This window comes from Nanorana parkeri, unplaced genomic scaffold (assembly GCF_000935625.1).
Source record: "Nanorana parkeri isolate BGI_ZX_2015 unplaced genomic scaffold, ASM93562v1 scaffold538, whole genome shotgun sequence".
In the NCBI taxonomy this organism is placed as follows: Eukaryota; Metazoa; Chordata; class Amphibia; order Anura; family Dicroglossidae; genus Nanorana; species Nanorana parkeri.
Genome location: NW_017306806.1, coordinates 221,983 through 245,410, shown reverse-complemented (window position 1 = coordinate 245,410; position 23,428 = coordinate 221,983).

Here is a 23,428-nt window from a genome sequence, read left to right as displayed (position 1 = left end):
CAGATGACACATACTTCATGGTTCAGCAATTGATCTTCCTTTGTCACCTCTCCACTTGCAACTTGTTCAGTAAGCAGCAAAGATAAACCAGATGTAAATGCAATTGTATTGCAGGTCAAGGAAATTTACATTTAAGTCATATTATTATGTAATTTGTTATGTTTAACTACCATTAGAAAAGGTATACAATACAATAATATGTTAACTTTACGTTGTTAGCTTTTTTTTACTATAACTAAAACTATGGAAGCAGTACTATACTGAAACCAACCTGAGATATTTTTTTAATTTATCTGATTACAGTGAACTGAGAGGGTTATTCACAAAGCTGCCGAAGACAGCCGAGTGCATAACCAACCCGAAGTAAAGTGAGCCGTACGTTGTTTGGCTATTCACTTTAGCCTTATACGGCTAATTTCAGCCGTACAAGAGCTGAAATCAGCCATACATCGGCTTGCTTTGGCTGGCTTCGGTTCAGCGGAACATGCTCAGCATGTTTGGCTGAGCCGAAGTGCTGAAGGAGTTCGCCTGAGCCAATCCAACATCTGGATCGGCTGAGCCGAACCTCCGGCAGGCTACTCGCTGCTGTCGGCCTTTTTTCATAGGGGCCGAGCGGTAGCTTGGCCATTCTGCTCGGTACCTTAGTGGTACCGAGCAGAATAGCAAATCAGTGCTAAAAGTAGATAAAAAAAGAAGAAAAGAAAAAAATCGCCTGCTGTGACGCTCGAAAATTAAACTAAAAGTCAGATGCCGGCTTTTAGTTTCATTTTCGAGCCGCGTACAGCAGAGGACGCCGCGAGCTCGCAGGCACAAGGTGAGTGTCACTTTTCTGTGCAGCCCCGATTCTGGCTCGGGGTTACCGCTCCTAGAATTGAAAATTCACCCAGAGCCAGGCTCGGGATTACTGCCAGGGAGGTTAAAAAGGTAAATAAATGATAAATCTTAATAAATAAATAAAGATTTCCAAAAAAAAGACCAAAAATAAAGATTTTTTTTAAAGTAAAAAAATGAAGATCAATGAAAAAGAAAAAGAAAGATCATCGAAAGAATATAAAAAAGAAAAAGAAAGAAACAATTGGTACCGAGCAGAATAGAAAAACAGTAAACAAAAGTTGAAAAAAAATTAGAAAACGATTGGGCGGAGCTAGCAGCGACAGCTAGCTCCGTCCAACTGTTTCCTATTGAATAACAACTTAGCAGAGCCAGCCGTGAGATCACGGCCGGCTCCGCCAAGTTGTCATTGTGTAATGACAGTTCAGCGTCCCCAGCTAACCTGGGGACGCTGATCTGTCATTGCAACTGGCCAGGGCCAGCCGTGAGATCACGGCTGGCTTCACTATGATGTCAGTTGTGAGGCTTTCATCTGGCCAATGGCCGGCCATTCGGCCTGCTTCGGGTTACACCTTGGCTCAGTCGAGCGGAATCATATGCCTTCGGCTCGACTGAGAGGCTTGGCCAACTTCGGGAGCTGTATGGGCTATAGTGAATAGCGCGTAGAGCAGCCCGTCGGTTCTACTGAACCGAAGGGCTCTGGCGGCCGAAGCTTGCTGAAGGATCAGCCGGAGCTACGGCTGATCCTTCGGCTAGCTTTGTGAATAACCCTTTGAGTTTCTCCTGGTTACTTCAGTTTTCATATTGTTCTGCTTTTTACTCACTTTCTGCATGTTTATTATCATTAAGTGGATATACTGTAGGCTATAGTTAAGAGGATATACTGATATATCTCTTAGATTGTAAGCCCTTATGGGCAGGGCCCTCCTTACAATCTTGTCTTGAATTGTATTGTAATTATAGGGATCTATTCACAAAGCTGCCGTAGGTAACCGAGGGAACAAACGACCCACAGTGAAGTGAGCCGAACACTGTTCGGCTATTCACTTCAGGCTTGTACGGCTGATTTCAGCCGCATATCGGCTGAAATCAGCCGTACATCGGGTGGCTTCGGGTCGGCCAAACATGCTCAACTTGTTTGGCCAACCCAAAGTGCAGAAGGAGTTCAACATCTGGATCGGCTGAGCCAAACCTCCGACAGGCTACTAGCTGCTGTTCGGCAGTGAGTGAATAGCCGAATGGCGGGGAGCGGCATTCGGCTCGGCTATTCTGCTCTGTACCTCTGTGGTACTGTGCAGAATAGAAAAACAGTTTAAAAAGTTGAAAAAAATAGAAAATGATTGAGCGGAGCTAGCAGGGACAGCTATCTCCGCCCAACTGTTTTCTATTGGCCGGAACCAGCTGTCATTAGAATTAGAGCTTGTCGGAGTTGGCAGGGATATGAAAGCCAACTCTGGTAAGCTCTCATCCTAATGACAGAACAGCGTCTGCTGGTTACCTGGTAACCAGCAGACGCTGTTCTGTCATTAAGATGAGAGCTTAGCAGAGTCGGCTTTCATATCACTGCCGGCTCTCCTAAGCTCTCGTCTTAATGACAGATGGGCATCCCTGGTTGCCAGGTAACCAGGGACGCCCATCTGTCATTACACTGAGAACTCGGCAGGGCCGCTGTGATATCACAGCAGCTCCTCCGTGTTCTCAGTGTAATGACACATGGGTGTCCCTGATTACCTGGTAACCAGGGATCCCCATGTGTCATTACACACTGAGAACCCATCGGAGCCGCTGTGATTTTACAGCAGCTCCGCCGGGTTCTCAGTTTACTGAGGAGCCGCAGTGTAATGACAGAAGGCGTCCCTGGTTACCAGGTAACCAGGGACACCTTCTGTCATTACACACAGAACCCGGCGGAGCTGCTGTGATTTTACAGCAGCTCTGCCGGGTTCTCAGTGTAATGATAGAACGGTGTCCCTGGTTACGTGGTAACCAGGGACGCTGATCTCTCTGCAAGTGGCCGGAGCCAGCCGTGGGATGACGGCTGGCTCTGCCCCGCTGTCAGAAGCAGGCTGTCGGCTGACCAATGGCTGGCCGTTCGGCCAGCTTTGAATTTCCCCTGGGCTCAGTCAAGCCGAAGCATATGCCTTCGGCTCAACTGAGCCCCTCAGCCAACTTCGGGGGCTGTAAAGGCTATAGTGAATACAGTACAGAAACCCTGAACCGAAGGGGTCCTGGGGTCGAAGATAGCCGAAGGATCAGCCGAAGCTATGGCTAGATTCTTTGATAGCTTTGTGAATAGACCCATAATGTCTTCCCTATATTGTAAAGCACTGCACAAACTGTTGGCGCTATATAAATCCTGTATAATAATAATAATAATAATACTGTATATGTGTAAATATATATATATGCAGTGTGTGTATATATATATATATATATACGTGTGTGTGTCTCTTTATTACCATTTTACATTCAAATACTGCAATATGTATAATATCTTTAAGTCATCTTAAAACAATGCTGGAAATAATCCAAGATAAAAAGGTTTGATAATACCAGAATTTTAAGCCATTTTCTGGATCCAATTATTGAATATTTTCTTTAGGGGTTTTCTGGCAGTTTACAGAATTTAGCAAGTATGTCTGATATTTGGCAGGAAAGTCTTATAATAATAAAAAGAAGGCTTACTCTAGTATTACTTTGCACCATTCACAACTGGCATCTCAGCAAAGTCAGAATTGGTTTATAATGCTCACTTTTTTTTGTACCATTAAATATTCTCTAGATTAGCTCACTATCTGCCACTTTCAGTTCCCATAGCAAATGGAACAATCTTTTGTCATGCTGTGTCTTTCTATTTATTCTTGGCTGGCTTTTCAAATATGTTAGCTGAAAAAGAAGAAAATAAAAGTCAGTTCTTGGGCGTACCTAACTTTACATATCAACAAGGAAAGAGACTAACATTTTACAGATGTTTGGTAAATGTATGTATATTTTTCTGAAGAAAGTTATACACCATCTGATATTCATTGCAGAAATTTCGTCATAAGGTTTTTATATATTTCAAACTACATACAAAAGTCTCTGCTGGTCTTTAGCTCAGGAAATTATATTCATACAATATTTAGATAGCGTATAGATTTGTTTCTCTGTATATTATATTGTATTCCTATTGTAATGCATTTTTATCTGTATATCTTTTACTGTTAGCAGCATGATACCATCTTTTTAAATTCAATTTCTATTGTCTCATCTTTATTCGGGATGAGCAACCTGTATGAGATGTAGTTTTAATCTCAACTTCCATAAATAAAAATCTGTATGGTGAAAAAAAGTTGTGTGTTCCTGGAAGTGCATAATAAATGTCACAGCTGACAGTCACTTTCAAACCAAATATCACACACCCAAAACCAAATGCTTGTGAAGTAGCTCATGAATTAACAACTGTAAATAACACTTTAAAACTAGCATAATAACATTCAGTTATAATAAAACATGTCAGTATTCATTTCTGTCCATATACCTAAATTATAATTTTTTTCATTTTGTACAAAAATGATAATCCAGTTATTGTCACAGTTACTAGTATATTAGTTACAGCAGTATGTGATTATTACAAATAAGCTTATGTTACAAGATACATTGTCAAAATGTTTACTGAAATATACCTGTAATTAGTTGCATTTTTAGACTTTTAAAAATTAGTATTCATTACAATCATAAAAATACTTGTATTGTTACTGGATTCCGTGAAGCTGCATTACTAAGTGAGTTGAGAACATTTACTTAACAAAGTGAGTGTTCTCTTAGCAAAGTGAATTCAGTGTAGTAACTGTGTTCACTTCAATAATCCAGTCATGTGCAAGGTAAAAGCCTTTTTCTCAAAATGTGTATCTAGCCTTTAAAACACAAAGGGGGTTATGCACTTGGCTGCCGAAGGCCGTAGGCAGCCAAGTGAATAACCGAGCTGAAGTGAAGTGAGCCGAACATTTCAGCCTTGTGCGGCGGATTTCAGCCGTACATCGGCTAAAATGAGTCGTACATCGGCTGCCTTCAGTCAGCCGAACATGCTCTGCGTGTTCGGCTGAGCAAAAGTGCAGAAGGAGTTTGACTCAGCCAATCCAACATTTGGATTGGCTTATTTGATCGTTCTTTCCCAAGTGGGGGTGATAGCATGAAAGAGACTATGGGGTCTATTCACTAAGCTGCCGAGGGCAGCCGAGTGAACAACCGACCCCAAGTGAAGTGAGCCGAACATTTCAGCCTTGTGCGGCGGATTTCAGCCGTACATCGGCTAAAATGAGTCGTACATCGGCTGCCTTCAGTCAGCCGAACATGCTCTGCGTGTTCGGCTGAGCCGAAGTACAGAAGGACTTCGACTCAGCCGATCCAACATCTGGATCGGCTGAGCCGAACCTCCGGATGGCTACTCGCTGCTGTTCAGCCTATTCTTATAGATGCCGAACAGCAGTGAGCGAATAGCCGAATGGCGGGGAGCGGCATTCGGCTATTCTGCTCAGTACCGTGCAGAATAGTTTCCCGCTCCCGGCCGCCCAGGAGAGAAACACTGCTTTTTTTTTTTCTTTATTCTGACACGGAGCCATGTCAGAATAGAAAAAAAAGAAGACTTTTGCCCATAGGAATGCATTGCTAGATTCCTATTGGCTATTTCAATTTGCAATAGCCAATAGTAAACTAGCATTGTACCCGCCCTCTGCTGATGGACCTGATGGAGAACTGCAGCAGAGGGCGAGTACAATGCTAGTTTACTATTGCAAATTGAAATAGCCAATAGGAATCTAGCAATGCATTCCAGTGGGCAAATTTTTAATTGTTTTGTTCTATTCTGACACGGTTCCGTGTCAGAATAAAAAAAAAGCCGACCTGTGACAGTCTCATTGTCACAGGTCGGCTAGAACTATGAGGTGAGTGGAAATCACTCATCTCATACTTCTCCTTTAAGGTCAAGTTTGCAAGGTGAGAGCCAGTCTATGGGAGTGAGGAGTGTCATTGGATGCACTATAATCTGTATAACACCTAACATGGCTGTTATGTTTATATAGCTTAGATTAGTGCTGGAAACCTCATAGGAGTGCAAATTTCTTATAGGTAATATGCTTTTAATATTTTCTTATAGGTAATATATTTTTTTTAATATTCATTTTCATATTAAGTACAAGTTAATATTTACAGGTTAGAGATCAGTGAAGAAAGTGTTCATACATTAAGTTATACATTGCAAATTTTGAACCAAAGTGTTAATTGTTCCAAAAGTTGCTGATTGCTAAGTAGTCCTTTTACATTAGAGTTTCTCTTTGAAAAAGTGAGTCTTTCTTCTAAGGTTTATGTATATCTATGAGAGTATGTTTTGTGGCACTGTAGTAAAGGTACATTTTTGGGTACAAGGACTGTTGCATATGTGTCTACGGTTGTAAAGTAATTAGGTTCTATTTAACTGTGTCCTTTTAAGCAAATGTCACTGTTAAGCCTAATGTGGTCAAGAATGTGAGTAGTAAGCTGAAACTTTACTCTCTTCAATAAGAAAGTAAGTTTTAAGGATAAGCTAGAATTTTAAGACAAACAAAAAATAAAAAGGATACAAATAAAGGCCTGTTAAATTATACTAAAACAACTTAAAGTGAAGCAATAGGTACAGTGTAATTATTCTATAATAATTAAACTTGGATGTTGTTCCTATAACATCCAATGCAAATGTTCATGTAAAAAAAAAATTCTTATGAGAATTGACTCTTCACAATACTAAAAACATTTTCCAAGAAGTGCAGATTCATATGAGAATATTTAACATCTGCATTAACACAGACAAGGTAAAAGATGAGCCAGTTACTTTATTTGTGTATTTGTTTATGTAACCAGACACTTCACTGTTCAGAAAATATCCAACTCTTTAATGCAATTTATCTGCTTAGCTTACGAAATAAACTGCCTAAATCTCCAAGTATTACCTAATTAGTGGGGATCAAATCACTGAATGCATCAAATTTTGATGCATCAAAGGCTTGATTCACACCACATCTGTTGTATTTATTGAACGTTGATAAGTGCTAAATGCTCTTGAGTTGACATGCATTGACATTTTTTTAGCATTGAGTTGATGTGAATATTTCTAATGCATGACATCTTTTCTTTCCTTAACATGCGTCTTTGTGCACTGTGGTGTGTTATATCTCATTGCAGTGTGTTGTGCTGCATTTACTTGAGGCATGTTCCATTTTCAACCAGCACATTGCATTGGTGTGAGCTGAGCCTATTGAAAATGCTTTTAGGCTTGTTATTGTATAAGCAACACAGCCCTTTGCATGTGACGTGAATGGGCCCCACATGTCAGGTCTCTAAATATTTTAATACAGCAGTTCCCTGCAACAGAAAACAATGTATACTCCGCTCTGTGGCAGCCTGTGTCTCTTACCCCATTCTAGCACTGCAGCCTCTGAAAGTATCTGCATTTTGTCATAGCTTATCCACTAGCACATTCCTGACCATTGAGGCAGCCCATAGTGATGGCCCATTAGGAATGTGAGGGGGCAAGAATCACAGATATGAAGGAGCCTTAAATATTGTGCATGAAGTGTAATATATATTTATTTTTAAATGAACAAGAAACAAAATCTTGCACATTAGGGCAAATCCAGAAAAGTTACAAAGCAGTTTACTTCCACTGCCACTAAGAAATTCTATGTATCTGTTGGCATATTATTAAGAGTAGCATCCGTGCAATTGTGATCCAGACTATAAGCACATGTAAGCAGATAGTTCTTCTTCCTACTCCCTGTGCACAATAAATCTTGGGACCCAGGAATTCTGCTGCAGCTGACACTGTACTGTCAGTTGTTGTGTTGCTTTCTATTAGTAAATGCAATGTTGTTCCTTAGTGACTACACAAACTGTCAGGTACAAGACTTTGCCCAATCAGGGCTCAGGGCTCTGTATGAGGCAGGGATGAACAAATTGATCTTGGCAAAAGTTTGTTGCTGATCAGGCGGCATCACAGTATGCAGATTTTCACAATTGTTAATGTTCTACCAAACAGAAATTCATGACACTTTGCTCCCACATGTGCATCTTGTGTAACATAGGTGAGATTTCCCATCGGCCCTAGAAACTCCTCTGACCCAGTAAACAGTATTTCCCCATTTTCAGCAGCCAATCAGCATAGGTGAAGTGAGTCAGATCGCATGGCAAGGGTATTTCAGAGGAAGCCAATCTAAACCAGTAACCCACTGAACTTGCTGTGACCCCCCCCAACTCATATCCCACTTTTCCAAATAAGCACACTACACTTGTATGAAGTTCAAACGGGCCACAGCATCCACTTGTTTAACCACTTGAAGGCCATAGTGTTTCACCCCCTTCCTGGCCAGGCCATTTTTCAGTATTCAGCGCTGCCGTACTTTGACTGATGTTTATTCCGTCATGCAACGCTTTACTGAAACGATTTTCATACCATTTTTTGGGGACAGATAGAGCTTTCTTTTGGTGGCTTTTTGGGGGGGGGCGGCGCACACCCGCAGATCCTGCAAGCGATCGGGCGTCTCTAGAGACGCCTGACCGCTTGTATGTAAACAGCCATCGCTGGCTGTTTACATGCTGACGGTTTTCCCTCTCGTGTGCGGCGCTCAGCGCGGACACGAGAGGGGGGAGGGGCAGGACGTCTTAAGACGCCCTCCCGCTCTGAGCAGACGTCCATCTGGCCGTTCACAAACGGCCATGGACGTAAGGTAGTTAATTAAATATCACAATTAAATACATAAATAACCACAATAATTTTAAACAAAATAACACAGCTATACAATTAACAACTGGTTTCTTGAAGGCACACAAGGTAGCAAAAGCCACCCTGCATCTGCAGCTTCATATAACCAATGATTCGCCCCAAGCCGCAACTCCACCACCTCAAGACAAATATCTGTTTACTGCAAACCACCAGAAGACTGCCATGATGAGTCAACACATCCAGAAACTGAAACAATAAAAAGGAAAAAAACAAAACATAGGGGCAGGCGAGAGGGAAAACACTTGTCTGACTGCAACTACTACAATGGAAAACTACCTCCACCCTTAAGGGCGGGGATCGCCCTTAAGAATTCCCTCTTGCCAAACTTTTAACCAATCTGGTAAGCCAACCCCTGTCATGCTGTCCCTCAATGCTTTTCTTTCTTGTGCTCTAGGCCTGTCTTTACTGACACAAAAGTCACCAAAGTGCCAGTTTCACACGTGTTAACTGTGTGCCTATAAGCACTAGTTGCAATGTGGCATTCTTTATCCCATATAAAATATAATTATATATGTTTTTATTGCTGGGTGGTTGGGCTTGTTCAATACCACTGTTTGCTTACATGTGATCACCTTCAGTTTTTGCACATTAAACCATCATGTTTCAAAGCTCCTAGATAGTCTGCAGAGACACAGGGTCTGATTTACTAAATTATTTGAACATTCACAGTCACTTTGATGCATCTGCAAAGCAGAATGGATAACCATTGAGTACTCTTACACTATTTACAATATGTATGCAATGCTGTATTTCTCTAGACACTTTTATTTTTAAGACATGTCATTTTTATAATATTACCTGGCGATCCCTCAGATACATTCAATTTCATATAAAAGTAACAGCACTAACTCAATTAATTGCAATACAGCTGTGGCATTGTCAGGCTTGCAAGCATGCCACCAAGAGGAGTCTTTAGGTAGGCATGCTATAATAGCATAATAGCAATATTCTATCTGTGTGGGGGTTTCCCAGGCAACAGCCATGCCTTTGCAATTGAGTGACAGCTGTTCCCCATGGACTAGTAATCACAGACAGCCATGGGTATGTCATAGGACGTTCGCGATTAATGAGATTCCTAGAGTACTGGAAAAGGACATGTGACTGCTGTTTTAATTCTCAAAAAGGGTAGCTATGCTTAAAAAAATATTTTTAGGCATGCTATGATGTTTATCAGTTGCTTTAGCACTCAACATTAAAAATTAGGGTTCACATATACATTAAGGGATTGTATGCCATTACACAAATGTATAATCTTCAGGACCATAGACTAATGCTGCCTTCACCCCTATATTGTAACACATTAGTATGTTGTGGTACCATTACACCACTGTGCATTGCTGTGTAATGCTTTCTAAAAAAAGCTGAGATGTGGTTTGGGGTGTGCTAAAGTGCTTTGATGGCCCATTAACACCAATGTAACTGTGTAATACATGCCAATATAACATACATTAACACGTGTGCATTGATGCACCCCAAAGATGTGAAAGGGGTCCAAAAAGAAAGACAAACAGCTGGGTTGAAGCTGTTTTATAGGCATGCATTATCTGAAGGTTGCTGATATATCTAATCGGTGAAAGGAAGCTTATTCATTTGTATCACTTGCACGGGGGTTTATGATCTTCACATATTTACAATGTGTATGTATAGCCCAAACTTTTAAATTAATTTTAAAAAGAGTAGGTAAGTATTAAAACATCCTGCCAGTTTATTATTATTATCACTATTATTATTTATTTATTTATTTATGTTTTTTCTGTCTGTTTACCAATAAGAAACATTACCTTTACTTCCTGTCCCAGAGATGCAACAGGTAGTTACCCTATTGGACTATTGTTCCCAAAACAGGTGACACAGTTAGAAGATTTCCCCTTACCTGTTGTTCTGGGGACACCTAAAAAATGTTGGATTTCCCCCTTACTTTTTTTCTTGGTGACAAGGGTCACTTGTACAAATAGAGTGGGGAATTTCTCAGATGGGGACACAAAGCCAGTACCAGCCTCTATATACTGTATCCCTTCATTACCAGGCCATTTTTTTGTTTTTAGTACTGTGATAGTTTAACTGGCAATTATTCCATCATGCCAATCCATAGATTTAATATTATTTTAGGGGTGAAGATAGAGCTTTATTTTGGTGATATTTAATAACCGTTGAGATTTTTATTTTTTTATAGTAGAAAGGAAAAACTACCAACAGTTTTTTTTTTAATTGGAAAGTAGACACTAGGGATGCACTGATACAATTTTTTCAAGACTGATTACGAGTACAAATATGTTTCCTCAAGTACTTGCTGATACCAATTACTGATACTTTTGTTGTTTGTCATGTTACAGTCTTTCAAAAACAATACAGACTAATGATTTTAGGACAGTGGTGGAGTTCCAAAGCCTGTAGAAATTTGTGCCCCTGGTAGTTATGTCACTGACTCCAAGCTGTAGAGGGATTACAAATCCCAGCAATACATTACACCGTCTTGCAGAATACTCCCAGCTATAAAGGACTACAAATACCAGAAAAACATTATACAGCAATGTAGAATACCACCAGCTATAGAGGTCTACAAATCCAAGCAATACATTATATAGCAATGCAGAATACCATCAATTATAGAGGACTACACATCCCAGCAATACATTTTACAGCAATGCAGAATACCACCACCTATAGAGGACTAAAAATCCCACCAATACATTATTCATCAATGCAGAATAATACCATCAGCTATAGAGGACTACAAGACCCAGTAATACATTGTACAGCAATGCAAAATAATAGGAAGCTAGATACTCTGTGTTGCTTACTAGGGCTGTGTGGTCTCACCAGGGATGTGTGCAGTCTCACTAGGGCTGTGCAGTATCACTAGGGCTGTGTGTGGCATCTCACCAGGGCTGTGTGCGGTATCTCACCAGGGCAGTGTGCGGTCTCACCAGGGCAGTGTGCGGTCTCACCAGGGCTGTGCACGGTCTTACCGGTGCTGCATGTTGTCTCACCAGGACTGTGGGGGTCTCACTAGGGCTGTGTGCTGCGTCTCACCAGGGTTATGGACGGTGTCTCACCAGGGCTGCATGCGGTCTCACTAGGGCTGTGTGTGGTCTCATCAGGTCTGTGCAGTCTCAAGCCGGCTGTGTGCGGTGTGTCTTCGAACTTCAAACTCAATGAAAGTCTATGGGACCAGAATTCTGAAAATTAAATGTCCCCATTTTGAAGCCTTATATGCAAGTTATTGGCCAAATAAGGGTATGGGGATTTGGGTACTGCCCTGGGGGACATGTATCAATGGAAAAAAAAACACCTTTTACAAATACTGTTTTTAAAGGAGCAGTGATTTTAACATTGCTAAAAGTGAAACAATAAAAATGAAAAATTCCTTTAATTTGTGTGCCTGGGTGGTCCCCTTAAACTGTCTGTAAAGTGGCACATCTGTACGATGTATAGAATGTGCTGCAGCAAAAAGTTACATTTATAAAGAAAAAAACAAGTGTGCGGTTCCCACTCCCAAACAATACCAGACCCTTTAGGTCTGGTAGGAAAGTTAGGAGGGACCCCATTTAAAAAAAGAGTGGGGTTCACCCCAAAAGTCATACCAGACCCTATTGTTTGTTTTCTACTTTTTTTTACTATTTTGCTACCCTGCTCGGTCCCACAGAGGGACCGAGCAGAACAGCCAAGCCGAATGCCGCTCAGCAGCATTCGGCTATTTACTCACTGCTGTTCATCATCTATGAGAATAGACCGAACAGCAGCGAGAAGCCTGCCGGAGGTTCGGCTTAGTCGATTCAAATGTTGGATCGGCTGAGTCGAACTCCTTTTGCACTTCGGGTCGGCCGAACATGCTGAGCATGTTCAGCCAACCCGAAGCCAGCCGAAGCCACCCAATGTACGGCTGATTTCACACGATGTATGGCTGGAATCAGCCGTACCAGCCTGAAGTGAACAGACGAACAGCGTTCGGCTCACTTCGCTTCAGGTCGGTGGTTCACTCGGCTGCCTATGGTAGCTTAGTGAATAGACCCCATCGTGCTTGGTAATGGTGAACCCAGATACAGCACATCTGGTCAAATACTGAGCACTCAGGAGGTGAAGGGATTATTGCACAGGTCACATACAGTGGCAGGGTTGAGATGTAGGGGTTAATGTGCAGATGTGTAGGAAATAGGAGATAAAGGGTTAATATACAGAGAGTCACAATACAGAGGCAGACTGCAGATCAGTAATTTAGAAATATTTGAACTAGTGAAAATCAATAAGTGAGTCAGCAGATGCTGCTGGTGAGTAATTCATTCCCATTTAGAGTGTACTGAAATCTCTCTCCTTCCTCTGCAGTAAGAGGACGGGGAGAGATAGTAATTGTAAACAGTAACATGTGATTGCTGTGATTAGTCATCACAGAAATCACATATTACTAAACCGTTTGGACAGGCTCTGTACAGTGTCTCTGTGTACTGAGTTGTCTGAGGACAACTCAATACACAAAGACTAGTGGGTGCATTGGGCACCCAGTGGCCATTTGAAGAATGACATCTATCGATGTTCTTCAAGAAATGGACAGCCACCTTCCCACTGTTTCTTTACGGTACAGCGGTAGGGAGGTGGTTAAATATTTAAAAAATATCATTATTTATTCAAAAAATCTGCAAGGGTTTTTTTCACAGCTTTACATGAATACTGTTACATTTGCGCAGAAAATTTATTTTAGAAAAAGATCCCTGTGTGTTCAGTAAAAGAAAAAAATTGTACATACTGAAAGCCTGAATGAGTTTAATCTTGCACTAACATGATGTTTAAATGGTAGCAATAAAGTTAATTCTGGGCTATATTGCCTTTAAATGCCACTGAATGAGATCTACATCTGGTTAAAAATTAGTTTACACTTTGATCTTATTTTAGACTAAGAATTTCCTTTTTAAAAAAAATACATTTATTGGAGGCTAAATATTCTGAAAAGAGGATCAATGCCTTGTCTAAGCAGGTTTTGACACATTTAATTCTTAAGCTAATATTGTAATACATTTTTGAATGTATGGTGTTCCACAATAAATTATGTGAGTTCAAAACTGTATGCTATTAGCATTATTGAACTGGATTAAAATCTAGCTAAATTGAGCTACTGATTGAGGGCAAGGTCAGATGGGTACTTTTAGTTCTTTTAAAGTTTTTTTTTTTTATTAGAGGTTTTTAGGCAGTTAAAGAATAAACAGTACTTGCAAGGCCATCTATACAGCATATCTCTAAATATTTAAAAAATCAGTCTGATCAGTCTGTAACAATATTCATAACATAAGTGACTATAGCCATTTTTTGGGACTGATGGTATAGACAATATAAATCATAAGAAATAGAAGAAACAGTGTAGGAACTGAATAATAAAAGGGAGGGGAGCAAAAGGTGTTAAGTGAGAGACAAATGGGAGAGAAGGAAAAGAGAGGAAAGAGGGTAGCAGGAGGAAAGAGAAGAAAGTTGGGCACTGGAGTGTTAGCATAGTATTATAGCATAATAATATTTTAACATCATAAAACCATTGAAGATTGTGCTCTAACTTCTACATATGCCAAGGAGATTTTCAAGTTAGTCCATGTGTTTTAGATTTGGTCAAATTTGGGAGAGGTGTCTAGTAAGGTGTGGGTAATCTCCTCTTTCAGGTCTGTTTTCTATTTTCCTGAACCAATCCTTAATTGATGAAATAGTAGCAGTGTTCCAGTTTAAGGGTATTAACATTTAGATACATTTAACAAATAAGGCAAATAATGTAGCACTGACTTTTTGAAGCCGGTGCTGGGGAAGTCCGTGCAATGGAATAAGTAGGTTATAAGGTCTAGTGATAATGAAATTCCATAATGAAGAAGATATAGTTAGCAACTTTAGTTCAAAAACAGTAGTGTCACCAAAGATGGGAAAAGACTCCTTCCACACCACACCTTCCCTACCACTTTGGGAAGTGTGACATAAGATTGGAAAAGAGGGACGTGGCCTGACGCGTGACCAAGATGGACGCCTAGATCTTGTCCTCTGTTTTCTTGGCTCCCCTTCTAGCCGCTATATTTGCACTTAACAGAGTTGACCTCACCTGAAACATGAGGTAAGACCACCTAGGCACCTAAAGCCCCTTGAGATTCGGGCTCTCAACTTGGCCGTAACCTGCTGGAAATGTTGCAGCACACAGCGCCTCTATCCTCAGCTTTGCACTCCCCCAGTGGCAGCCCCGACAGGGAAAGTCAAGACGAACTCTACCAACAACACCCTGATCTACACACCCTGCTAGGACAAATGCCTAGAACAGTGATGGCAAACCTTGGCACTCCAGCTGTTTTGGAACTACAAGTCCCATGAGGCATTGCAAGGCTCTGACAGCTACAGACATAACTACCAGAGGCAGATGCATGTTGGGATATGTAGTTTTGGCACAGCTGGAGTACCAAGGTTCGCCACCACTGGCCTAGAATGTGGGATCTTCACTCAATAGCACAAGACATCAAATCCACGTTATCGGCAGCAATTTCAGAACTGAAAGCCGATATCCACTCCATAGCAGGCCGCCTCCAAACGGTCAAGGAAGACTCTTCCCGCCAATCTTCAGCCATCCGCTGTCTCCAACAATCGACCTCCCTACACAACACTCGCTTACTGGAAATTCACAGACATTTGGAAGACCTCGATAGTAGAGGCCGCAGACGTAACATAAGAGTGAGAGGTATCCCCGAGACGGTCGAAGCGTCACAGCTTGAATCTGCATTGCTCCACATATTTAATGACCTGCTGGATCGCCCACCTGAATCGCCAATCCTGATGGAGCGCTACCACCGTGCTCTAAGACCTAGAGGAGGTGACACAGATCCACCCCGGGATGTAATATGCTGCCTACGTGATTTTCGCTTGAAGGAGGACCTCCTTTGTAAGGCCAGGAACAAGCAACGTCTTCTGTTTCAAGACGCCGACATTCAGCTGTTTCAGGTTCTCTCGCATATTACCCTACAGCACAGGAGAGCTCTTCGACCTCTGCTACAGAGTCTGCGTTCCCGCAACATCTCTTACAGGTGGCAGTTCCCGTTTGGCCGTCTTCTCGGGCCGCACTCACCTCCTAACTGTCCCTGCGGACCTGCAAAGATTTTGCGACCAGCTTCATATCCCATTTGTGGACCTACCTGAATGGTATGAAGCCTTCCGGATCACCGACCCACAACGCCAGGTCTACCATCCACGTTCGCCTGATCAACGCTTACCCCGCACCCCGGGGCACTCTGGAAGGATCTCCAATCCGCCCTGAATTATCTCGCACAAGGCTTTGGATACCACAGTTCGGCCTCCCACGATCTGGCTTAATTTGTACCGACTGAGTTACCATTAACCGCACGTCTGTAACCACACGGACACAGGATTTTCCTCCACAAGACACCAGGTACTGAGTCTCGCTGATACCGCTCAGCCCCCTCTCTCTTTACTGCTCAGAAGCCCCCGCATCCTACCCTCCCCTCCTGCTCTAAGCCATGATCGCCTCAAGGACAGGGATCTAAGCATATCTCCCCTCTCCCTGTTCCCACACTCTGCTGCCGAGGCCGCCCCGTGGCCTACGGTAAAGACGAGCTGCATCATGGCGGGGCGGTGTGGAGAATGCAGGGATGGGTCAGGGACCGAGACACTGGAACTCTCTCAACATTTTTTTTTCTTTCTCATCTTCTTTAGCTGTTATTGTTGCTACAGGACGAGTGTTCCGGCTACCTACCCCCGCCAAGCTAGAAGTTGAGTGGAGACCTCCGTGCCACCTTACGGAAGCTGAAAATCCCGAGGGTGTTACCCCCCTTCCCCCCGCTCGACTCCCTTTCTCCCCCCGTATCATTAATCCTCTGGCTCGCCTCTCCTGTCTTCCCAATGCCCCCATTTTTTGAATAGGAATATGGCATCAATTACATGCGCGGCAGAATGACTTGCGCCAGGGGAGATAGGTCCGGAAGCCACCAAAATTGTTTTTTATATGTTATGTATGATATATCCTACACTGAAATTGAATGTCAATGCCTAATGTTTAGCATCTCTGTTGTATACGTATTAGAGTGTGGTCGGTGAGGCTGCCCGGACTCCGAACGTTATCAGTTGACATAGATGTCTCAATTGTATTCTCCTCCCAGTCCAACTTTCAACTCATAGACCAACTATCTGACCCTGACAGCAGATACCTAATGCTTAAAGGTACAATGAATAACACCCCAGTGACTATAATCAACATATACTGCCCAAACAAAAGGCAAGTCCACTTCTTCCAAGAGGCTTGCTCCCGAATCCGAGATTTTGCAGAAGGACTTCTCATTCTAGGGGGCGACTTCAACGCTCCCTTAAATCCTCTCCTTGATACATCATCGGGTAGCTCAGAGTTACTTTTCCGATGCCTGCTACTGATCAAAAAGCTTCTGACATCTGTGAATCTGCATGACACATGGCGTTTCCTCCACCCCACGGTGAAAGATTTCACCTTTTTCTCCCATCCGCACCTGAGCTACTCCAGATTAGATTTCTTCTTCCTCTCCCAGAGAGACCTGCCTAACCTAACGGGAGCCACAATTGTGCCTGTGGTCCTCTCGGACCATGCGCCAATCACCATGACGATTGCTTTCCCCATGCACTCTACCCACTCTAGATTATGGAAACTGAACCCCTCGGTCTTAGGGGAAGCAATCTATGTCTCCCAGATCCAACACAAGCTCACCGAATATTTCTCCCTCAATTCAGACACATGTTCGACTCCGTTGATGCTATGGGAAGCGCATAAGAGTGTCATCAGAGGGGAACTTATTTGGGTGCAAGCCCATATCCATCGGCAACATAAATCCCAGTGTTCCTCTCTGCTGGCACGAATTGCCACTTTGGAGGAGCTACAAAAAAGATCCCTAGCTCTATCACACTTAACAGAACTGACCCAGGCCCGTAATGATCTCCTTAATCTCCTGCAGCAAAATTTACTACGAGGCCCGCAGCAAAATTTACTACGAGCATGGCAATAAATCGGGTAAATTCCTGGCACGGGCCCTAAGAAAACAGACGGCCTCTCGCACTAAACCCCACATCATAGGGGGAGACGGGACTAAACACCTAGACACACCAAACATAGCATCCCACTTTCAAGATTTTTATAAGCATCTCAATAGTCTAGCTCCTCCTAATCCCTCGGTGCCATCCCAAGAGGCTCGTCTACACGACATCCAGACTTTCCTAGCCCAACATAGCTCTCCTCCTTTGTCTGAAGGACAGGTAGTGGACTTAGAAACCCCAATAACATTACAAGTGCTGACTGCCATCTCACAGCTCAAATCTGGCAAAATTCCTGGGCCGGATGGATTTACATCCCTATAATACAAAACCTTCCATGAAACCTTAGCCCCAAACTTTCTAGCGGCTTTTGATTCCTACTCAAACCAACCCCATGACTCCCCTCACCTCCTGGAAGCACATGTCACGGTCATACCGAAGCCTGGTAAAGATACCTCCCTGTGCGCTAACTACCGCCCTATTCTCGTTGCTCAATGTTGACGTAAAGTTACACGCCAAAATAATCTCTAACCTCTCCTCCCTGGCCTAATTGATTGTGACCAGGCAGGATTCATTACGGGGAGAGAGGCCAGAGACAACACCACAAAAGCGATAGGCCTCCATCATTGGCTCGTGAGGGGGGGAGAGAAGGGATTCCTCCTGTCCATGGATGCAGAGAAGGCGTTCGACAGAGTGGCATGGGACCACTTGTTTGCTTCTCTCCATTGCTTGGTTATTGGCTCACGCATGATACAATGGATTGCCCTACTATACCATAATCCGATTGCTAGGATCCGAGTGAACGGCTCTCTGTCGGACGCCTTCCCCATATGCAACGGAACGCGACAGGGGTGCCCGCTGTCTCCCCTGCTTTTCATGCTGACATTGGAGCCCTTCCTCCGAAGAATAAGAGCTGACCCTAACATACATGGCTTTCCTACACCAGGCAAGGAGTCCAAGGTGGCGACCTTTGCGGACAATCTACTTTTTTTTCTGACCCAACCTAGAGTGTCCCTCCCAAACCTTCTCCAGGCATTCCAAGAATTTGCGTCCCTTTCATCATTCAAAATTAATCTATTCAAATCTGCGGCCCTTAACATTTCCCTTCCAGGTGAGTTTGTCCGATTCTGCCAATCCCACTTTCCCTTCAGCTGGGAAGACACAGCTATTACATACCTAGGTATTAAAATCTCCGGTAATCTACACAACCTATATTCCCTCAATTACGTTTCCCACCTCTCCCAGCTGCGTTTAGATCTAAAAGAATGGAACAAAACACTATACTCATGATTCGGCTGAGCAGCTATCCTAAAAATGACAGCCCTTCCTCGACTTTTATACTTGTTCCAAACTGTACCTATCCGCCTCCCCAAGGCCTTTTGCTCCTCAGTGAAGGCAATGTTTCAGTCCTTCCTTTGGAACAACGGTTCCCCACGGATTAGCTTCCAAACACTCGGGAGGGATTGGCTTCCCTCATATACTACATTACCATAGGGCCTGCCACTTAGCCCGTATAATAGACTGGTCCGTTTATGCCCCAAGCAAAGACGGGGTTCGCATAGAACAACTTCTGACAGATATACCCATTAGCTCTTGGCCCCGGATACATCAAACCCATCTCCCGACCCAGGTTCTAAATCACCCAACAGTAGGAGCTTCCCTGCATATCTTGGCCAACGTGAATACCAGAACTTCTCACTCCTCTGTTCCGGGTCCCCTTACAACGGTCCGCATGAACCCAGCCTTTCCCCCCGGTCTTCACTTGTCCTTTCTGCGCCAATGGTCACCCAATGCCTCCCCGAATGCTCACATGTTTTTTGATACTCAGGGAGAACTCCGTACCCTCACAGACCTAAACGCTAAAAACCCACCCTCATGCATTCCATTGTGGTCATATCTACAAATTCGACACTTCCTCAACTTCAGCGCCACTAGAGGCCTCTTTTCTCATTCCCTGAGCCCATTCGAGAAGCTTTGCATCTCTTCCCAGAGGGTGACCCATACAATATCAGAGGTGTACTCCATCCTGAATGACCCCTCTACTCTCACCCAGACGCCCTCCACAAAATTTTGGGAACGAGATTTGTCCATCACAATCTCCACACAGCAATGTGAACGCATGGACTCGTTGTTGCCGAAGGGTTCCCTAAACGTTCAAATTCAGGAGACCAACTACAAAATTTGTGCACGATGGTACAAAACCCCAGTCCTACTTCACCGTATCTACCCAGACACCCCTTATACCTGCTGGCGCTGCAATCAAGAGGCTGGTACACTCCTCCAAATTTTGTGGTCATGCCCACTGAGCTCACCATTTTAGACAGTGTTTCACGTCATATTGCGAAATATCACAAGTGTCTCGCTTGAATTCTCCCCTGCATGTCTCCTATTGTACCACTTTGATGACACTCTCCACATTTCAAAACATTCCCTACCAATTCATCTGCTCAATGCGGTAAAGACAGTGATTCCTAGGCACTGGAATTCATCGAACCCTCCGACTGTCAGACAGTGGCTATCTAGAGTGGATGTGGTGTCAAAGATGGAGGAACTTATCTACTCTAGCAGAGATGATATGCCCAAATACCTCAAAACATGGACGGTGTGTTAGGTATTCCAATACTGTTTCCCCCCTATTGTGTTGATTTGAACCTTCTATGGCGGTGCATGTGCACTCTACCTAATCTTGTGATTTTGCTTTGATTATTTCTCAAACAATAAAAATTACTTGTGTTTAAAAAAAAAAAATTGGAAAAGAATGCCAAAATGTATAGGACAGACTGGCTCAAGAAGCTACTTAACAGACCCAGGATGCTAAATACATTTTGCAATAAATTAGATATTGATACAAAATTGAAAAACCACAACACTGCTACCAGAAAAACTCCAATGGATTAAAAAGTTTTGACAGCATTGTGAAATTTAAAACACACATGCCTACACATCCGGATCATGTTTCTGGAGAAGTGTGACATAAACATGGAGCTTAACTTAACAGGAGTATGGTACCATCTGCATAATAACTTGACATTAGACTCCATGGGGTTGATTTACTAACCTTATAAACACACCACGAACATGTATACACCTCTGTAGTGTGTTCCCTCCCAGCATGATCTATGGGTGGAATCTAAACACCTTTGTAGTGTGTACACACCCAGCAGGTGTGTTGTGCAAAGCCAAGCATGAATTTGCAAGGTCATGTTGTGTAAATTAGCTCTATGTTGTGTTGCTTGCGATGAATGCAGGAATGTAAATGCATGAGCTAACCATTTTTGTCTAAACTGTGAAGCAGCATTATATATGCATCATGTGCATGATTTTTCCATATATGGCATTAGTGGAAATATGCTTTTAGAGACTTTTTTGTTGATAAATACGCTTTGCTGTGTAAAAATCACACGCACCTAGTGCGTGCGTGTGTTTAGGTTAGTAAATCACCCCCCATATCCTTTAGAAAGTGAAAGGACATTGCTGTCAGCAACATATTTGTTTTACTCTTGCTCATCCAAGAGTGTGTGTTGAATCTCCTTTTTCCACTGAAATAAGTAACCAGGGTAATGTGGGAATGAAAGACAGAAAAACATTTTGTAAAAATTGTGAGACTCAATAGATCATGCTGGGAGGGAACACACTACAGAGGTGTATACTTGTTCGTGGAGTGTTTATAAGGTTAGTAAATCAACCCCCATGAGTCAGTGTAGTAACCGATGACGCAAGTGTCACTACCAGGATAAGGCGAAGAGGTTTCAGCAGCCAATTAGTAAAGTGCTGGAGGTGGCCATATATCCAGGTGTCTAGGGGATGCAGTTCCCTGTAGTTTCTCAATTGTTATATACCGATAATATAAATACCTGTAATAAAAATAATAATAATATTAATAATAATATTAATTGCTGAAGAGTGAAAAGACCTGAAGTCAGGATGGAAAGTAGTTGTGGCCAAAAAAAATAATAATTGGAGAGTTGTAAAAGAGGTTAAAACTTTTATGGATTATAGTACTCATTAGGGATGCACCGATACCGATACTAGTATCGATATCGGTGCCGATTTCGAGTATTTGGGCAAGTACTCGTACTCGCCCAAATGTTCTGATGCCTAGCACGAGTACTTCCGGTATCAGGAAGCCGGGCAGCGCGTCATTACACGCTGCCCGGTTTCGCGATTGACCGTCTAATGACGCGACACCATGCTTTCTGATTGGCCGGGAAGCTGGCTTCATGCTCCCTTGTCATCTCATGACAAGAGAGCATGGAGCCGGCCCCCAGGCCAATCAGAGAGCAGGGCGTTGCGTCAGTACACGGCGCCTGGATTCCTGATTGGCTGGTCAGACGGCTCCGGCTGGGTACCGGACGAAGGCCGCGTTCTCGCTGGAGAGGCCCCGGGGGTGACAGGCTGCACATACTAAGGTAAGAGGGGACTTTCTTGTTAATCTGGAAGCCGGGTGGTGACTCTTTACATGCTGCCCGGCTTCCTGGCTAATCAGGAAGCCAGGTGGCGAGTCATTACACGCCACCTGGCTTCCTAAATGGGACTTCCGTTACTCAGTAATTGGTATCGGCGAGTACTGAAAAAAATTATCGGTACTCGTACTCGGTACCAAAATACCGGTATCGGTGCATCCCTAGTACTCATAGTAGGTAAGGTTGAATAAAGACACTGGTCCATCCAGTTCAACGTGTGTGTGTGTGTGTGTGTGTAACTATCCTTGTATATTCAGTGAATTGAGAAACTTGAATTTATCAATGCTATCGGCTCACTGGTTGTTGAAGGCAATTCCATATTTTTACTACTCTCACAATAAAAAATTCCAAAACTCCCTGCACAGTCTGAGATTAAACTGACTCTTGTCCAACCTCTTGTTGTGTCCTTGTGTCATCAATAGTGTTTTTAGTCTCAACATTTTATTACTGATACTGCGGTTCCCAATAATGATTTTGAAAATTGCAGTTAAGTCCCCCCTTAAGCTTCTCTTTTCTAAGGAGAATGTGTTTTTAATTTCTGTAGGTGATTTTTATAATTCAGGCCTTCCATTCCCTTCATTTAAGTGACATTAAACCCTCAGATTTTTTAACATAAAACAATACTGTAATGTGTACCTTACTGTAATCCATTGTAGTTTCCCTTCTCTTTGCTGCTCTTCCTTTTAAATCCTTCTCTCTTCTCATGCTTGGGGAGAACTTCCCTTTGCAGCCGAGTGCCTCTTCCTGTAGTGCTGGCTCAGGTTGCAAACCTACACACAGACACCATGTATCCATTTCAGAGACAAGGCAGTCTGCTGCAAAACAGAAGTTCTGCAGAGCATGAGAAGAGATACAAATTTAAAAGGAAGAGCAGCAAAGAGAAGGGAAACAACCATGGATTACAGTAAGGCACACATTACAGTATTGTTTTATGTTACAAAATCTGAGGGTTTAATGTCACTTTAAGTTTTCATCCCGTCTCTGAACTCTCTCAAGTTTGGGGACAAATTTCCTGAGGATTGGGGATCCAAACTGAACTGCATACTCAAGGTGAGGCCAAACCAGTAATTTATAATGTGGTAGGATTATATTTCTATCTCTTGCTGGCTTCTGCTTGGCATTGCATGCTCTTGCTAAATCTGCGGCCTATGAATACCCCAAGATCTTTCTCCATGTCTGTCTCTCCCTTTCTAACACCTCCTTAATAGTAATTTGCATGCACGTTCTTAGCTCCCATATGCATAACCTTGCATTTTTCAATGTTACATTGTATCTGTCATGTTGCAGCATATGCCTCAATTTTATCTAGGTCTTGCTGAGGTTAATT